The following is a 19,232-nucleotide window of genomic DNA, read 5'->3' as shown; positions in this document are numbered from 1 at the left end:
CTGAATAACACAGACTGGATAACACAGAGACTGGACAGAAAAAGACACAGCTAGCTTTCCTAGGATTTGGCCGGTATCCCAAGTTTCACAAGGTACCCAAATGATACCTTTGTCTCCAGACAAGTGATTTTAAGAACATGACTCCCTATTCAGAAAAGGTGGGATTGATGTTTTTGGTCCTTGGTGTTATGATTCTTGTCTTCTAGAATGGTTGGTTGTTACTGTTTAAGTCCAAGGAGGAAACAAAATAAAGTTTAAAACAGGGATCTGTCTCCTCTATTTAATAATGAAGAAAAAAAGGCAAAAGGAATAGTAGATAGATGGATGGATGGATAGATAGGTAGATAGATAGATAGATAGATAGATAGATAGATAGATAGATAGATAGATAGATAAAATACTAGTCTTAAATATTTTACTTTGGCATAAATTAATATATCTTGATAGAAATTTAAAGTTTTGTGTTTTTGTTCAGTAATAGAAGTTTAAAGTTGTTCTGTTTGATTATTGATTCTTGATAGAAATATAAGGTTGGTGTTTTTTTGACTATCATTTGGTATGCTATACATAAGCAGCTTATTTTAAAATGTGATGCAACGTTCTAGTATTTTTTTGGCTCTTACAATTATTTCTATTGTGTGTAGACAGTTAATATTAGGGGGAAAGACTTACAAAAACAGAAAGGGAGATGCGAAGTGGAAATTTTGTTTCTTTAACAACTTAATTGTGCTACATGATGTTTTTCTGGAAGCTGTCTTGTGAGGGGTGTCTTAGAATTTTAATGCTGAGAACAGAAACCATGACCAAGGCAATTTATATAAGAAACAACATTTAATTGGGTCTGGCTTACAGGTTCAGAGGTTCAGTTCATTATCATCAAGGTGGGAGCAGGGCAGCATCTAGGCAGGCAAGGTGCAGGCAAAGCTGAGAGTTCTACATCTTCATCTGAAGCTGCTAGCAGAATACTGGTTTCCAGGCAGCTAGGATGAGGGTCTTAAAGTCCACACCCACAGTGACACACCTACTCCAACAGGGCTGTACCTTCTAATAGTGCAACTCCCTGGGCCAAGCATATATAAACCATCACTGAGGGCATGTAGTGTTCTGCTGACAACAGAAACTTTAAGAGGGTGCATGATGCTTAGTATAAATGGAAGCCCACGGGCAGCGAGCGGATGATCTTGCATTGCTACACTGCACAACGCTTCACCTCTTCACTAGTCTTCAGAGATCTTCTTTGGTCTTCACTTTGTAGAGGAAAACAGGCCAAAGAATTTCTTGTGGTATTCCAGCTAATTCTGGCTACTTCTGATTTGTGGGGATTCAGTGGAGCCTTGCTCTTTCTGCTGGATTATGCTGCTGATTGGTGTTTGGTGTTTGCTATTGAACTAGAACACTGACAATGACAGGTAGAATCACCTCAAGAAACTACTTCTGACCAGGTCCACAACATCTTTCTCCTGTTAACCTTCTTTCCCCCTACCTATGTGTGGTGGATTAGAAGGGAGATTAAAGCATTTAAGAACACTAAATAAAATAGGTTTTGAAGAAAATCTATGCCTATATGGGCTTCTTTATTTCCAAACAAAATTACTGACTCCTGTATCGCATTCTGAATTGAGCTAGTGGCTGATGCTTTGTTTTAATGGAGTGCTCCTTGCTCTGCTCATAGTCCAGTAGTGTACTCCTTTAGAAGGACCAACATCTACCTCTAGTCCTCAGTTCCCACAACTTTCCTTTTAAATGCTGCTTAAATCCCAGCACTCCTTCAAGACCAGGACCAACCTCTCTTATCCATGAACTCCCTTCGAACTTCAGTTTGCATTTTTGTTGTTCTTTCCAAAATGTCCAAGTTCCGTTCTGAGCATCTATTTCCATTCCGTATTCCAAAATGTGATTCATGTTATTTTTCAGGTTCTCTTTATGATTTGATTTCAGGTTATCTTTGTCATTATTTCTCTTGGAACTGTAAAATAGTCGTGGTTGGTTTGTTTGTTTGCTTTTCTGGAAAACTCTACTGAAACATTTCATGTGGAAATGCTGTTGGTAGCCACAAAGCCTGGTAACCCCGGATATTCACCTCTATCAGTTCCAATGATCTGGAATCTCCAAATAGACAACACTCCATTGAGTGAGTATGTCCAATAGGAACCTGTTAAAATTGTATTTTGCAAACAAATTAAGAAGCTGCACCTGGGAAAGGGGCAGTGTCACTTATATGCTCTTAACAGCATGAGTAAGGAATGGTTCTTAGAGCACAATCAACAAAGGACCAGGGGCCCATTAAAGCCCCATTGTCCATACAGAAGGTACTTATTGCCCATGTCTAAGGGTGGTGGTAATTCTTACCATTTTCTCTGCTTATCAACAAATCCATGTTAATGTAGCCCCTCAATTTTCAAAATATGATTAACCTTTACAGTACCCCCTAATGTACAATGGTCAGTGTCGGCTGCCGCCCTCTGAAATAATGAATAATATCATTAAAAATAAGTGAAGAGGTTATCTTTACTAGTTGAATTATTCTTAGCTTCTTCTTGGGAATTATTAACATTGAAACAGTAGTAAGTGTTTTCTGATGATTTAGTTAGATCACAACTTATATTTCTGGTAGCTGATATTGTCACAATTTTCTGAAGACTAAAAAAACAGCTCAATTAGCTGCTGTTCAAACATCATTTTGTGACTCTATCTCATTTTCATAGTCCTTTGAAACTTCTCACACATAGTGGAGAGAAATTTAGCAGGACAGGCCGTCTGTGGAGTTACATAGTAGCTTACCCCCCTTCCTTGTTTATCTGAGTGTTTGATCCTCTGAGGAAATGCTATAGTTTTAAATTATGTTTATGAAAGTTCAATGGAGGTAGAAGTAATCCAATTAAAAATAGTCTTCTTCCTGAAATATTGTTGCCTACTGTAGAAACTTGATTTTTGCTATAACTTTGGTTGATAAATGTGGTAAAAAGGAATTTCAATGAGAAATAATAAAGCTTAACAGAAAGATATTACCAGACACAATCATATTCTTTAAAAATAAGAATTTGTTTATGTTATGTTCCTTTTATAAAAATATTTAACATTTTTTCAGTGAAAAGCTTGTATCTCTGCTTACTAATTACTATATAGTCCTATAATAAAAACATGTTATCCTTACTCTCAGATAAATAGCCAGGAAGTCCTCCTAATGTATTTTATCCATTGGATCTGAGGCTCTTTTTTCTGTTAATTCCATAAATTACACTTATGTTTCAGATAATGGTGTTTGTACCTATTTGGTTTTTGTACCTGATCACTATTAAATATTAATAATTTAATTATTAATAATTAATGACAATCTTCTAGGTAAAATTGATATTCAATGTATCAATTAGCATCTTTGCTTTTGGCAACATTTATAATGCAGAGCAAAATGCAAAAAAAAGTGTCAGTTATCCTAAAACATTTATGCTTTACATATTGACAAGAAACACAGACATGCCTGATCTCATATGCACAGAGGGAAGGCAGAATGCTAAAGTGAAGACTTACTTAAATTGGGTCACTGTTTACATTCCCTTTAAAACATTAACATAAAGGGCTGAGAGTTTCTGGCAGTCAAATTCTCTGTATAGATGCCTTATATTAAAGAAGTTGCTGACTATGAACTTATAAAAAAATACAAAAAGAAGAAATACTTTTTTATTTGTTTATTCCTACATTTTTGGTGGACATTTGGTTGTGATTTTAAAATTTATCATGTGTATGTATGTGTGTGTGGTGGCATAAGGAGGACACTGAGTGTTCTATTCTCTTTCTTTGAAATAGGATCACTCACTAAACCTGGATATAGGCTGCCAGCCAGTAAGACCCAGTGATGCTCTTCTCTCTGAATCCCACAGCATTAAGTTTGAAGACATGTGGTCAGTCCTGATTTTTAATGTGGGTGCTGGCATCTGAACTCAGGTCTTCATAGTGGTAGCAAGGACCCTTATCCTCTGAGATACATCTTTGGTTCCAGATTCTGACTTTTTTAAGGTTAATAGTATTTATAGATAAGTATAGACCAATAGATAGGTAGGCAGGTAGATAGATAGATAGATAGATAGATAGATAGATAGATAGATAGATAGATAATGATGATAGATGCATATGTCTATATGTGCATAAAAACGAGAGCATAACTTATGTAACAAGACTATGTATATGCATAATATGAACATAATATGTACTATTATATAGTGTGCATATATGTGTATACACTCCATATACCTTTGAAGGTTTACATTTTCTGTGATACTGTGCATTATCTCCAAGATCCAAATTCATCAACCTACATATACTAAAGTCTAAATAAAGAGATAATGTTATTTTTTAAGGTTACATTTCTAGATAATAGCAATAACTCAGTTTGGAATCTTAAATCATTGAAATTTAAGAGGCTTTAACTCTTTAATGAGACTTGTGTCCAGCCAGAGTTCCTAGAAAAATGTATGCATTTGTGCTCTTCATATAATCTACAGGAAATTAGTATTTCGGTGGTTTTTGCTTGTGTTATTGTTTGAACTCATTTCTGACCTTTCTCTATGATATTCTAGTTCTTCAAAATCCTTTGTTCTACATAAATAGCATTCACTGTAGCTAATCTCTGAAAGACTTAATTGGTTCAGGAAAGCATAGCTCCCTGGTGGTAAACTTCACACCATTTCCTGAACTTGGCACAATATATACTCAATGCAAACAAGGTATTTTCATTTTAGATGTAAAGAACATAATGAGAGTCTTTTGATTAAATATGGGTACAAATTGTCTTGTTCCTGAAGATGCACGAAGCATCAGCAGCTGGGAATGTATATGTGAATTTCTGTATATTTTACCCTAGCTTCAGATTGTAGAATAACTCCTCATCCTGCGAGAAAAAAGTCTATTTTTAGCACCCCAATCTCATTTTTTTTTACTTTGAATTATATTCTTTGTATATCTGAAATGCTGGCAGTGAATGAAGAGGATAAAAAAAATATTAATCACTCAGGCAAAACTATTTCATCTCTTCATAGTACTGTTGATCGACTGCCTAGGTCCTTTAACTCACCCAGGAACCCTGGGTCACTGTGTAGATGATTATCAACTACATTCATTTCAGGGAGCTGTAAATGGAATGTTCTAGTAAAGAGCAGTGTCCATACTCACTCTCAAAGAAACAGTCTGCAAGGGCTGGAGAGATGGCTCAGTGGTTAGGAGCACTGGTTGCTGATGAGAAGGACCCAAGCTCAATTCCCAGCATCCATGAGGTGGCTCACAACCATCTGTAACTCCAATTCCAGGGCAACCAATCCTTCTTCAGATTTCATGGGCATGCAGTGCACATACATAATACACACATACACACATACATACATACATACATTCATACATACATACATGCATACATGCATACATACATACATTTTGTTATTTCAGATGTATCGGAAAGAAATTTGAAAACAGCTTATTGTTTTGCAGAGAGTACCTGCTCTGTATTTTTAAAGCTGAAGGAAGAAAAAATGGGCCATGAAATTTAAGAGTTAATTCAATAAATAAAGATTCATCTTAAAGGTACTCTGTCACTTTAAAACACTACCATTTACAACAAAATATTTCGGGAATGAAATTTACAAAGAAAAGACATAGTGGAGCTTTGTCTTGTTAAATCAAATAAAGGAGCTTTGTTAAATCACCTTTCTAGTATGATTCTTCCATTGAAACTAGATATGTGCCTGGTGACAGTGTCACACTTGGATTAACCCAGCACTTGGAAGGCAGGGGCAGGCAGAACTCTGTGACTTTGAGAACAGCCTGGTCTACAGAGTTTCAGGATAGACAGGGCTATATATAGACACCTGCTTGGCCATGGCAGGGACAGAGTGACATGGTTCCTGAAACAGAGACAGCATGGAGTGGCCTCCATGAGTATTGATGGTTGCTGTGGGTGTGAGGCTTGTTTGTATAATAATATACATGTTTACATATTTCTCCCTTGAGGAATGTCCTGACTCCATGAGAATCAGAGATAGCCTGAGTCCAGGAGGCGAGGGTGTGTCTTTCTCAGCAAAATGGTAGAATGATGTGACTTTCAGGACAGCCCTTAAGACTGTGGGGGAAGAATGCTGAAATTGAGTACAAAAATGTATATAATTTTTGAACTATGCAATATATAAGGATGTAATAAGAATTACATAAGGGGCTTCATAGACCCAACAGAGCATAGACAACAGAAGCAACTGCACTAAGAACCAACTTGTCAGAAAGATGCAGGGGCAGGCAGATAAAGGGCAGGCTGACTCCTGAAGTTAGGGTCAGCCTGGGACAGATCAAGTTTAGGTCCAGGCCCAGGCATGGTAGCATTAAATTTCAAGGTAAGGTCCAACCCAGCTAGCTTATTGTCTGTGCTTAAGGAGGACAGACAGATCTGTGACTTCTTTTGCAATGTTAAAAAAAAGTGTGTGCTTGCAATCTCTTTGTAAGAATCAAGGGACTCGGGTCATAGGATGCTGATTCATGGGATACTCAAAAAAGAACATGGAGTAATGACTGAATTGATATATAAATAAAAATCTGGGCTTTTGATCTGCAAGAGAAGAGCTATTTAGAGAGTTGTTAGAATAGGAAGAGAAAGCTATCTCTAGCAGAACACGCATACACAGAGGGAAAGCAATCTGGAGAGCTATCTCCAGCAGAGCATAGGAGAGAGAGAGAAAGAGAGGGAGAGAAAAAGAGAGAGAGAGAGAGAGAGACAGAGAGAGACAGAGAGAGACAGAGAGAGACAGAGAGAGACAGAGAGACAGAGACAGAGAGACAGAGAGAGAGAGAGAGAGAGACTCGTGGTTTACTTTTCCACTGATGTCTTCATGAAAATACAAAGGTGAGGCTCTTCAACCCAGAGCTGAAAAAGTTGAATTTAGATTTAATTTAATGAAAACAAACAAACAAATAAACAAACAAACCCCAAAAGACAAAATCCATGTTCAATACTGAACTTACAAAGACTCACAATCTCTGCAGACAGGAGACTCTTTCACTGTTTCTTAGGAAGAAATCGTCCTATGTAATTGTTGCATATGAACTCATGAAATTTAATGTTCACTTTAGCGGTTTTATCAAATGTTGACTGTAGTGGGTGGTGAGAGAAGCATGCACAATCTTTGATTTTGAATTTTATCTAAACAAATTACAAGTAACTAATTTTTTTCTTTACTGTATTTACTGGTGAGGTGATAGGTTTATTTTTAAGGGTAATTACCAGGAATAAAATACTAAGAATAATTTCTAAATTCTCTTAGTGACAACAACAGAATAGTTTATAAAAAGTAAAAATCAAAAATTATAGAAAAGCTTAAATGCCCAGTGTAATAATGAATGCACATGAATTAAATACATATAGACATATATAATATTTAATAATAGGTTGTGCAAACCTATTAGATTACACATCCCTGTTTGGATTTATACACACATCTGCACACATACAAACACACATGCACATATCCACAACTCAGGTCAGCTTTGATTTGAAAATAAAGTCTTGGTAAATCTTGTTTCTTTAGAAAGTTCAAGTAAAAATGAACAATTAAATGTCAAAAGCCACATAGGTGGAGGTAGAAATGCGAACCCTTAAACATATGTCCTGTGAAAAATTCATACTCAATTCCTAAAACTTCATTTTAAAAGTCTTGTATTTTACCACTTTTCCCACTGGGAAGAATTTGTCATTTGATTTTTACTATTAAGGGTAGGAATTATACAAAATTTAATACACTACACATGGTAAGTAATTATTGTACTTCTTGTGTTTATAATCACAGATTACAAGTCAACATACTGTCTGATCACAAATTCTTCATTATGGTTTCTTTCACAGAAACTTGGCACTTTACATGGCTACCCTGGAACATGTTCAGTGCCTGATGGGTTTATTGAATAAATGAATTTCTTCTGAAAAAAGTTTTGTAAACTTTGTCTCACATGATTCACAGCATTGTGAAAGGAAGTTTTAGAGGGATATTCATTTTCTGAAGACATTTGGAAATATAAACAGGCCATGTAAATTGTATAATCATAAGTACACATTTTCTAAGATTGCTTCTTACTTGATGATAATGAAATGGACATAGCTTAGCTTTTGATTTATTTTTAGTCTCTATGGTCAGTCCTTATATTTGAATAGATTTGTAACTCTCTTCCTTAGACATTAAATTTATCTAGAAATAGTCTCTCTTCCCATGGCTTTGAATGACTATTGATTTTTCTTTTTCTTTTAAAAAGCTATCAATTTAGTTCCTAACTGTGTCAGTGATGATTATACGAATTAAATAGATCAAGTAAAATGGCCCACTTCAATTCATCTAGATCAGTGGTTAATGAGATTCTCTCTTGCTTTACAGAAAATTTGGCTCCTTTATGAACTCCAATGCTATGTTTGCAGGGCTTAAAGTGCGCTGGAAAAGTGTAAACTGTCTCCATGCAGAAGGGACTGTAAGATGTTTATTCTTTGAGCAGTCATTTCAGATACTGGTAAATTAAAGGAAGACTGAGGCTAGCCTTAAAAAAATTTATAAATCAAGAAGGTTTGTTTGTTTATTTTATTGTTTGCTTGTTTAAATTAGATTATACACCGTCCCATTAAAATTAATCCTACATTTAAAAGTAAAAAATAAGATGTAACCAATCATTTAAGAATGATACAATCCTCACCATTTAAAAATGAAACAAAATATACTGTTACTTTTATTTTAATTTCTATTCTGAATTCCATATTTTGTTTTATTTAAATATTTATTACTACTTCGCCTGAAAAATATCTTTTACTGCCTTTTAGCATTTGTTTTAAGTTATGTACTCTTCCATCCCCCTGGCCCAGAGAACACATGTGTATTACCTGCTGAAAGCAGCACATACAGAGGTTGGAAACAATTTTCTAACACCTACCACAAAGATTGAAATGACCACTTATGTATTATTGGTTGATTAAACAATAATGCTTGTTTTCTGGGTCAATAGGAACTAATGACTTAAGTCTTTGTAAACCTCTATTAAAGATTTCTGTAAAGTATCCCATTCCTTCTCCAGGTGATGTTTTCTCTGCTGTTCACTACGGACAGAGCAAGTCCTTCTGTGAGGGACAGGCATACATGGTCCTACGACAGACTCGCACACACAGACATGTTCACAGGACAACTTTCAGGAAAGTACAAATTCAGATTCATACAACATTCAGAGAATGAAGACACGGGAAGCATGACGTGGAGAATTCAAATCTGGATTCACTCTTGACTAAATGACTCCGAGGGGAAGTGCTTTAATTTCTTTCCTTAATGCAACAGTACTGCCTCTTGAACTGAGCAATTACTGGATTCTTGGACTTTCTAATGATAGACAACTGTTAGACATGATAGACATGTGTAACAAGACAAACCCTTGGACCAACAGTTGTTGTGGTTTTTGAAACCACACTTCATTCCCATTGCTTTCCCTGTTAGCACCAGCAGCCTGCACCTATGATGCATATTTCTGTAAGACTCAAGCAACACACCTTTCTCACTGGCTTCCTAGTAGGGCACATGTTCCTGGGATTAGAACACATGAAGATTGGTGCGGGTGTGGCTGCACTGCACGAGTTGCATTGTCTGACACTCTGACTCTTTGGCCAATTTTTTTTTTTTTTTTTTTTTTTTTTTTTTTAACTTGAGTATTTCTTATGTACATTTGGCAAACATCCCTTCCCCCCCCCTTTTGAAACCCTCCCCCCACGCCCTCCCCCGACAGTCTAGTTCACTGGGGGGTTCAGTCTTAGCAGGACCCAGGGCTTCCCCTTCCACTGGTGCTCTTACTAGGATATTCATTGCTACCTGTGAGGTCAGAGTCCAGGGTCAGTCCATGTATAGTCTTTAGGTAGTGGCTTAGTCCCTGGAAGCTCTGCTTGCTTGGCATTGTTATTACATATGGAGTCTCAAGCAACAGTTCATTCTCTGATTCCTTCAAGGGGTCCGTTCTCAGTTCAGTGGTTTGCTGCTGGCATTCGCCTCTGTATTTGCTGTATTCTGGCTGTGTCTCTCAGATCTACAGCTCCTGTCGGTCTGCACTTCTTTGCTTCATCCATCTTGTCTAATGTTCCTGGGATTATGGGTGTTCCTTCAGTCTCTGTTTTTAATCTTTGCCTCTCACAAAGGGAAGATTTTGATCATCCGTCTTGAGTTTCATTTGTGGCCACTAGGGCATTTGGGCTAATAGCCACTTATCAGAGTTGCATTGTCTTTCTGTGACACTCAGAATGATTTTCCAGTTCCAACCATTTGGCTAATTTCATAAAGTCGTTGTTTTTTGATAGCTGAGTAATATTCCATTGTGTAGATGTACCACATTTTCTGTATCCATTCCTCTGTTGAAGGGCATCTGGGTTCTTTGCTGGCTGGATGAACATTGTCGTGTCTTTTTTTATGTTGGGGCATCAGATGAAAGCATAGCTGGATCCTCAAAGGCAGTTCAATGTCCAATTTTCTGAGAAACCTCCAGACTGGCTAATCTTTAGAAACAATCCTATCTGCCTGGATGTTGTCCTTTGCTCAGATGAAAGCAATTCTCAAAGGCAAAGCTTACGCTGAACCATGGATTGAAGAGCACCTTCTGACTGAATTCAATCTTACCCATCTGCTGAGTCATTTGTTTTCATTAATGGGTGGTAAGTAGAGGAAAAGGATTTTAAACAGGTATTTGTATGGTCAAGTGTCCCAGAAGGAGATGGGTTGGAGTTAATAATAATGGAAGGCTGTCAGGTGTATAGTTTTGACAATAGAAGCTTTGAAACAAAAGACAAGAATATGAAGTGATACTCACAGATAGAGAATTGGCTGATTAAATTTGCACGGATATGGAGGCTAATGGGCTACCACCTTTACCTGCTGAGTAGCCTTTGTTTGCCTAGCTTTGTGCCAGCCCCATCATCTTCTGACTGATAGATAAAACCCTTTGGAAAATTATTAATTCACTAAAGTAGTCGCATACAACTCCAAAGCTAAAACTGTTATCACATAGCATCTTAGACCTAAAGAAAATCTCATCCCACATTGTGGTAACCACCTGCCTGGTAGCCTCACCAATGTATTTTAAACTTACCTTGATTTGTGACCCTCTTTGTGCTGTAAAGCTGTGAAGTTGCTTCTACATTGAAACACGAAATTTGAGGTAACACAGAACTTTCTTTGTGGACTGCGGTCATTGAAAATGGTTTTAGAACAAACAATCTTTTATTTCCTTTAGGATGAAAGCTGTGATTATTTTCATCAATATTAGGTTATCTAAATAAAGTTAGGAGGGGGAGAAGGTGTTAGAAGATATAAGCAGAGTTGGGGGGTAAATGGGGTATGTATATGATAATACTTCCTTGTATACATGTCTGAAGTTCTCAAAGAATAAATGTGTAAGTTGAAAACATAATATGAAATCATTTTAGCTCTACTCTATCACTTGAAAATTAGCATGTTACTAAAGAACTATGCTACAAAACTAACCTGACTAAAGTTTCCCATTACTCAGAAGAGCCTCAGTGCCGTGATTTAGGTCTTTTAATTATTAGAAATGAGAAGAAAATCTTTAAATGCCTTTTACTTCTGTTCCCTTTACCAACTTTTCTCCATCCATAAAGGAAAACATTCTCACAAGTAAGTGCACATCATTTTCTCTGGAGCCCTTTAGGTGGTGTGGGTACCACAGGTCTCACCAGCAGCTTAGTTTCCTCTTCTCCGAGGTCATCTACACAGGATGATGTTGTTTTCTCAGTTGATGTTTTGTTCATGATACTTAAAGACTGTAGACCTTATTCTGTCAATCCACGCATTCTAATGGTCCCTGCTATTTTCTAATGCAGATTTTGTCATGTGAAATAAAGCTCAGTGATGTTCTGTATTTCTTTTAAAAGAAGATTAGTTAATGGATATGTTTCCACCAATCCCTTCTGTGTGAGGAAATAGCCAGCATGATGGGATGGTAATGCATGAGGTAGAGCATCTTATCGCAAATGAGTGGTGGTCCTAGAGCTCACAGGAGACACAGACACTGAAGGAGACGTTGCTCCTACTGCCCAGGACATGCAGTCATCTAAGGGATACTTTTCAAAGGAACAGTTGAAGATGTTCATAAATTTATTTCACTATATCATCAATATGCATGCATATTATTTTCTAACTTTTGTGTAAATTAATAACATTCCCCTCAACTTTTCTAGTTTAAGTTACAAAAATCTCATTAATTTAACATGAAGTTGTAATCTTATTCGCAGTATGCAAAGATTTATACATTTGTTTTTAATTATATTTTCCTCTTCCCCTAGTGTGAGCTTTTAAAATTTTTTATTTATTTTCTACAATTTCCTATACTTATACAGTACATGTTAATCATTTGTTATGAGTTACTTTCTCCCACTGCCCTGCACCTTCCACCAAATCCTTCTTCCACTTCCTACTTTCATGTCTTTTTGTGCATATGTCCAACAGAATAGATTAGGGATACTAGCTTGAGGACTTATGGAAAATTATTTACTAGAGCAATCATCAGTGGTTACATCAGGAAACAACCATTAGCTGCCAATAGTTGCTTGAGATGGGATGGAATCTCTTAAGTCCCTCCTTCAACCATGACAAAAAGTTGAAAGCCTAATTGTCTGTAGTCCTTGCGCAGCTAACCATAGCTAATGTGAATTTATGAGCAGGAGCCATATCATAACCAGAAGACCTCTTCCTCCCTCTCTCCCCCTCCCTTCCCCTCCCTCCTTTCTTCCCTTCTTCCCTCCTTCTTTCCCTCCCTCTCTCTTTCCTTTTCCTTCCTTCCTTCCTTCTTTCTTTCTTTCTTTCTTTCTTTCTTTCTTCCTTTCTTCCTTTCTTCCTTTTTCCTTTCTTTCTCTCTTCCTACTTTCTTTCCTTCCTTTCCTTGTATCCTTCCTTGTCCTCTGCCTCCAGCCTGCCTCCCATTTCCTCTTTTGTGAAATTCCTTAATCCTAGAGTCAATGATATATATGTAGTCTCTAGGCCCTAGCTCTCTTATTCAACACTGAATTCATCAGGAGTACACAGTAGATACTTATAACGCTTTCCTGAAGAGACGAATGACTGAATAAATGGATCTGGAAGCAAGTTTACGTGGTGCTCAGGAATATTCACTTTGAAAATCTTGGACAAGGAAAACAACGTGGGAGGTAGTCTAATGCCAATTTGAAATTGTATTAGAGATCAGTAAAGCCAACATGGTGCTGGTCCAAAACAGACTTATTGAATAGAATCGAGGACTAAAAAATAAACACACATTGCTACAACTACCTGGTTCAGATACATAAACCAATGCCAAACCAATAAACAGGAGGGAGAACATCTTACCAAAGGATACTTGGAAAACAGGAAACTTGTTGAATAACTGAAACCAGATGCTTGCCTTTCATTCAGTTTGAAAGTACCTTAAAACCTTAATGTAAGACCTGCAAGTTCAAAGCTGATAGAGGAACTGGAGGAACACTTCTAGATGAAGGCAGAGGCAATGACTTTCTGAAAAGCACTCCAAGCGCCCAGGAATAATAAGAATTGGCCTATGTGACTATATTAAATTAAATTTATAATATATACATATATATTAAATTAAAAGGCTATCGCAAAAGAAGCAAGAGTTAAGAAACAGCTTGTAAAATTAAACACAGGTGTTTAATATCCAGCTTATACAAATAACTTGAAATGCTAAATACCAAACACCTTTCCAATTAACCCAGCAAGTAAAGAGATAAGTGTGCAACCCAGACAGTTCTCAATAGAAGAACCACAAACGGCTCATAAGTGAGGGTGAAGTGTTCAACGTCCTCAGACATCATGGAAGTAGAGATCAAAACTGCGGTTGAGTTTCCATCTCACTCCTGGTCAAAATGGATATCAAAAAGAAAACGAAGCTCCTGCCCACACCACAGACCAGAGATGCTAGTGAGACCTGGAGGGATGGCCGATGCCTGATGGTTAAGAATGGACACTGCTCTTGCAGAGGACTGGACCTCTGATGTCAACATCCACGATGACTCATGGAGATGCACACAGATGACTCAACTACCTGGAGACTACCTCAACCCTATCTCCAGGAGGTATCACATCTGTTTCTGGCCTCTACAGGAACAGTACTCACTCACATGTATGTTACACACCCACACACACACACATGATAATATTTACTGCATCCAGGTCATACGTTTGTGTAGTCTCTGAATAATGGTTACATTGAAGCAGTTTATATGTTTTAGTGGTATTTAAGTGGAATTGTATCCTTAATTTCACTTTCCTCTTGACATTACGACCAAAAATATGCTTTCTCTTCAGTTTTATATTGGCAACCTTTTAAAACTCCTTCATTAAGGTTAACATGTTTTTCAATTTTTGAAGCTTATTTTTATTTGGAAGATTATGTTATATGGCAATAAAGATAGTTTTGTTTCTTTATGGTCAAAAATAAGAAAGAAAAATAAAAGTAAATCTTTAAGTAAATGAAATGTTGATTGGGGTGCACTGTTGTCTGGAAAGTAACTTAGTTCATGTGGTGTGAAAATCAGTGTGTAATTTCCTTGAGAAAATTAAAACTAAAGGATGCACAGTACAGCTCCAGCATTCCTGGGCACCCACCTGAAGGAGAGCAAAAGCCTAAGACACCTACTCACATGCTTATAATAAGGATACTCCCAATCCTATGTTATGGGTTTAGTGTTGGTGCAGTTCACTTGATGAATGAATGAAGAAGATATGGATATGTGGATGCTTCAGTCCTTCTTTGAAGAGAAAACAAATTACTCACTGAGGGAAATACAGGGACAGAGTGGGACAAGGACTGAAGGAAAGGCCATCCAGAGACTGCCTCACATGGGGATCCACCCCATATGCAGTCACCAAACCCAGTCACTATTGATGATGCCAAGAAGTGCTTGCTGACAACAGTCTGATATGGATGTCTCCAGAGAGGCTCTGCCAGAGTCCTACTGACACAGATAAGGATGCTTGCAGCTAACCTGGGCACTGGGATCCTAGAGAAAGGGCCGAAGGAGCTGAAGGGGTTTACAACCCCATAGAAAGTACAATAACAACCAACCAGACCCCCCCCCCAGAGCTCTCAGGGACTAAACCACCAACCAAAGAGTACACATGGAGAGACCCATGGCTCCAGCTGTATATGTAGCAGAAGATGGCATTGTCCAGCATCTATAGGAGAAACCCTTGGTCCTGTGAAGGCTAGTTTCCCCAATGTAGGGGAATGCCAGGGTGTTGAGGTGGGAGTGGGAGCATCTTCATATAAACAGGGGGAGGTTGGAGGGGTTATGGGAGAAGAGGGATAGGGGATAATATTTGAAATGTAAATAGATAAAATATCCAAAAAAATAAAGAAAAAAGATGTGGATAACACACAAGGGATTATTGCCCAGGTGTAGAAGAAAAAGTATGACATTTGTAGAGAAATAGATTGAGCTGAAGATAATTGTGTTAACAGAAATCAGTCAGATCTGGAGAGACAAATATCTCTTGCTTTCTATCATATGTGGAATCTAGATTAGACAGAGACATGAAGACGGAAGGGAGATCGAGACCGGCAAAAGGAATGGGGAGCAGGAGATGAACAGAGAGTGGGTAAGAAAAGGTAATAAGCAGTGTATATGACCAAAGGTCATCATGTGCATTTGTAAAACACAAACATAAAACATTTTGCACAGGCTCTGTGTGTGTGTGTGTGTGTGTGTGTGTGTGTGTGTGTGTGTGTGTATTCCCATATAATGTCATATAGCATACCACTGAATACCACACACACACACACACACACACACACACACACACACACACACACAGAGATATGCACCATATTCTATAAAGACCACCACACACACCCACACACACTACATCACATCCTCACATATCATTTCTCACACACCACACCTCTCTCTCTCTGTGTCTATCTCTCTGTCTCTCTGTCTCTCTGTCTCTCTCTCTCACACACACCCCCACACACACCACGCACACATCAAACTTCACATACACACACATCATACATCCCATATACGTTCATCACTACACAACTCCCTGAACACCACAAACATGAAAAATCTCACACACACACACACACACACACACACACACACACACACATACACATTACCACCACACCATAAATAATTCAGTTAGAAAGAATCCAGAACCTCATTAAAATCTTAAAATCTTTGTTCTTGTACTAACAGCTATGCAAATTTATAAAATTCCATGTCTTTTATTTGCTCAGTAAAAAGAAGATAGTAATCACAAAAAGAGATAGTGTCTCATGAGTTGTAGCAATAATATGTGTGTGAAGTACTTAGCGTGTTCTCAGCACATATAAAATAGTCAATAAATTTCACTTACCTCTATGGTCATGGGTGCTGGGACAATTGCCTTCCAGATCTCTCCCAGACTTGATGAGACCCAATTAAAAGAATTTATTGTAACATCTAAAACTTAGCGAGTTTATTATATTCATGGAGCCATTAAGACTGAGATATCCATTAAGTCTTTATTAAGCCCTGAAAGAGTTTCATCCTATCAGTGCTCTGTACCATCCTGAAAGGTTGTACAAACACTGCCTTCAGTTTTTCATTCCAAATAAGGCATATTGACTACAGAAAAAAAAATGTCTACGGTTTATCTCTTTCTTAACACAGTAGTTTCTGATAAACTTCACAAAGTGAGGGCCTCCTAAAACCCTCTATTGCAAAAATGGTTCCTGGTGCTTTTTGGAAACTTCTTATTAACCTTTGGAGAAGAAATCTCCGGGACCCTGATAACAGTGTCAGTCAGAGAGACATGAAAAATGTCTTTCTCTGATGCAGTGATAAGGAAGCACCAGTGTGTGACACTGAATGCCCAAGAGAAGAGTGGCCTGACAGTGCCATCCTCAGGCTTACAAGGAAGATGGTAAGGATGGTTGTCAGTACAGCCACAGGACCCATCCATGCACCCCTAAACCCTGACAAGTGCACTCCAGACAGTCTGCCATGTGGGGACTGTTAAGCTATTAAGCTACTAAGTAGGAGGCTGTTTTGTTTTTTTTTAATATTTGACTGTTTATGTCAAATTTCAAAACCAATTTAAAATATTCAGACCATGGTGAAAGTGGTGGGAGGTAAAATCAGACAGTGGTCAGGGTCAGCACCAGGTAGAAAAGGCTTGATAGAAAGATCACATTTTCTCCAATGAGGAGTAAAAGAGGGGCAAGAAGGGCAAAGCAGACAGAAAGCAGAGGCAGGCAAAAGTCACTAAATAACACTGGGATATGCAAAAAGGTTTCAGAAAATGTCCTAATTTATTAACATTCTTTAAAAGCTACATACGTTAAAAACATATAGTTTAATTGTAGTTACTCAAAATGTAGGCTAATGCTTTCCCAATAACCATAGTCTATCAGGTAGAAAGACCAGAGCCATACATGAGATATTCATCCTCAAGTTGTTGGTCGGTGGGATTCAAGAGACTCCCAAACAAATTAGGCTATTGCTCTTGGCTGTCTGCCAGAATTTCAGGTTAAGAATGTATTGCTGAAAACAGCTTGGAGAAATCAAGCTTACACTGATCTGGAAGCCTCTTCCGTTGGCTACCTCCTCTAGGGTTAAGATAGAAGGTGCTATTGAAAGATGTAGGGGAAGGAAGTAACCAAAAGTCCCATCCCATTGTACACCCAGCGAATCACAAAAACAACAGGTCTTGTGCTGCAATAGTAGTACCGATACCTTGGGGAGAACAACCAGGATTATGATTGGACTTGTGGTTTGCCAAATAGGAGGTAAGGCATGCCTTGAATTTTGTAGCTATGATTGCTTTCTCAAGACCCAAAGAAGACCACACCCGTCAACATTTCATCAGGAACGGAGTAAAGCAACAGTAGGTTCTATCCATATAAAGGCTAGTGAGGAGTGATAGGTTTTCAAGGGCTCCTGAGGAAGGGCAAGTCAGCTTTCTCTAGGGACAGATACCCTCATTGGTGGTGCATACCCCACTGATCAATTCTACATTTATATGAGAACATGATTGGGTTTATTGGGGTAATTATCTATATAAAAAAGAATATTTGAATTTGAGAAGAATCTATATTATATTGGGGAACACAAAAGAAGTTGGGGATATCAAAATCTATTAGGCCTGTGTGCTGGATAGTTTTATGTCAACTTGACACAAGCTAATGTTATCTGAGAGGAAGGAACATCAGGGCATTTGCTTAAGTCGTGATTTATGGGAGGAGGGCCCAACTCATTGTGGGTGTGGTACCATCCCTGGGCTATAAGAGAGCAGGTTTAGTAATCTGTACTGAACAAGCCAGTAAGCAGGACCCCTCCATGGCCTCTGCATCAGCTCCTGCATTCAGGTTTCTGTATCTTGACTGTGATATGCAAGTCAAATATAACATTTCCCCCAACCTTGCTTTGGTCATGGTGTTTTCTCATAGCAATAGCCACTCTAACTAAATCATCATGTACAATGCTTTCCAAATTAAATCAAAAGATTAAGTCTTCAAAGACTTAATTATAAAGTATTTTTATTTTAGTTAAAATATAATTTTATCACTTTCCACTTACCTTTCCTTCAACCAACACTTTTCATGTCTCCTTCTTCCTACCCTTCCATGTCCCTTCCCAGCTACTTTTAAATTAATGGCCTCTTTTTCTTATTACAGAGAGAGAGAGAGAGAGAGACACAAAGAGAGAGACAAACACATACATACACACACACACACACACACAGAGACAGAGACAAACACAAACACAAAGGGAGACACACACACACACACACACACACACACATAACTTCCTGAGTCCTACTTGGTGTTGCTTTCACACATATGATTATATGATTTCAGGTCTGACCTGAATTGAATAACAAAGAGGAGGATCATCCCTGGGAAAGACTAATCTCCCTCTTCAGCATTCATTGGTTTCCTGTGGTTCAACCTCAATATATTTCCTTTTCTCCTTTGTGTCTTTATTGGTGTCATTGTTCAGGTCCTGTGTATGCAGCCATATTGTTAAGTTATCATGGGTGTAGCTAACTTACAATTTCTAGGAGACCCAAATCTATAACAGATAAATTCCTGGTCCCCTGATTCTTACATATTTCCTATCTATCCCTTTTTCCTTGGTGTTCTCTGTGACTCGGGTGGATAAGAGCTCTTTGTTGGGACTGAACAACCTGTGATCAGTT

The sequence above is a fragment of the Rattus rattus genome, chromosome 15, assembly GCF_011064425.1.
Source record: "Rattus rattus isolate New Zealand chromosome 15, Rrattus_CSIRO_v1, whole genome shotgun sequence".
Classification (NCBI taxonomy): domain Eukaryota; kingdom Metazoa; phylum Chordata; class Mammalia; order Rodentia; family Muridae; genus Rattus; species Rattus rattus.
This window is presented reverse-complemented; position numbering follows the sequence as displayed.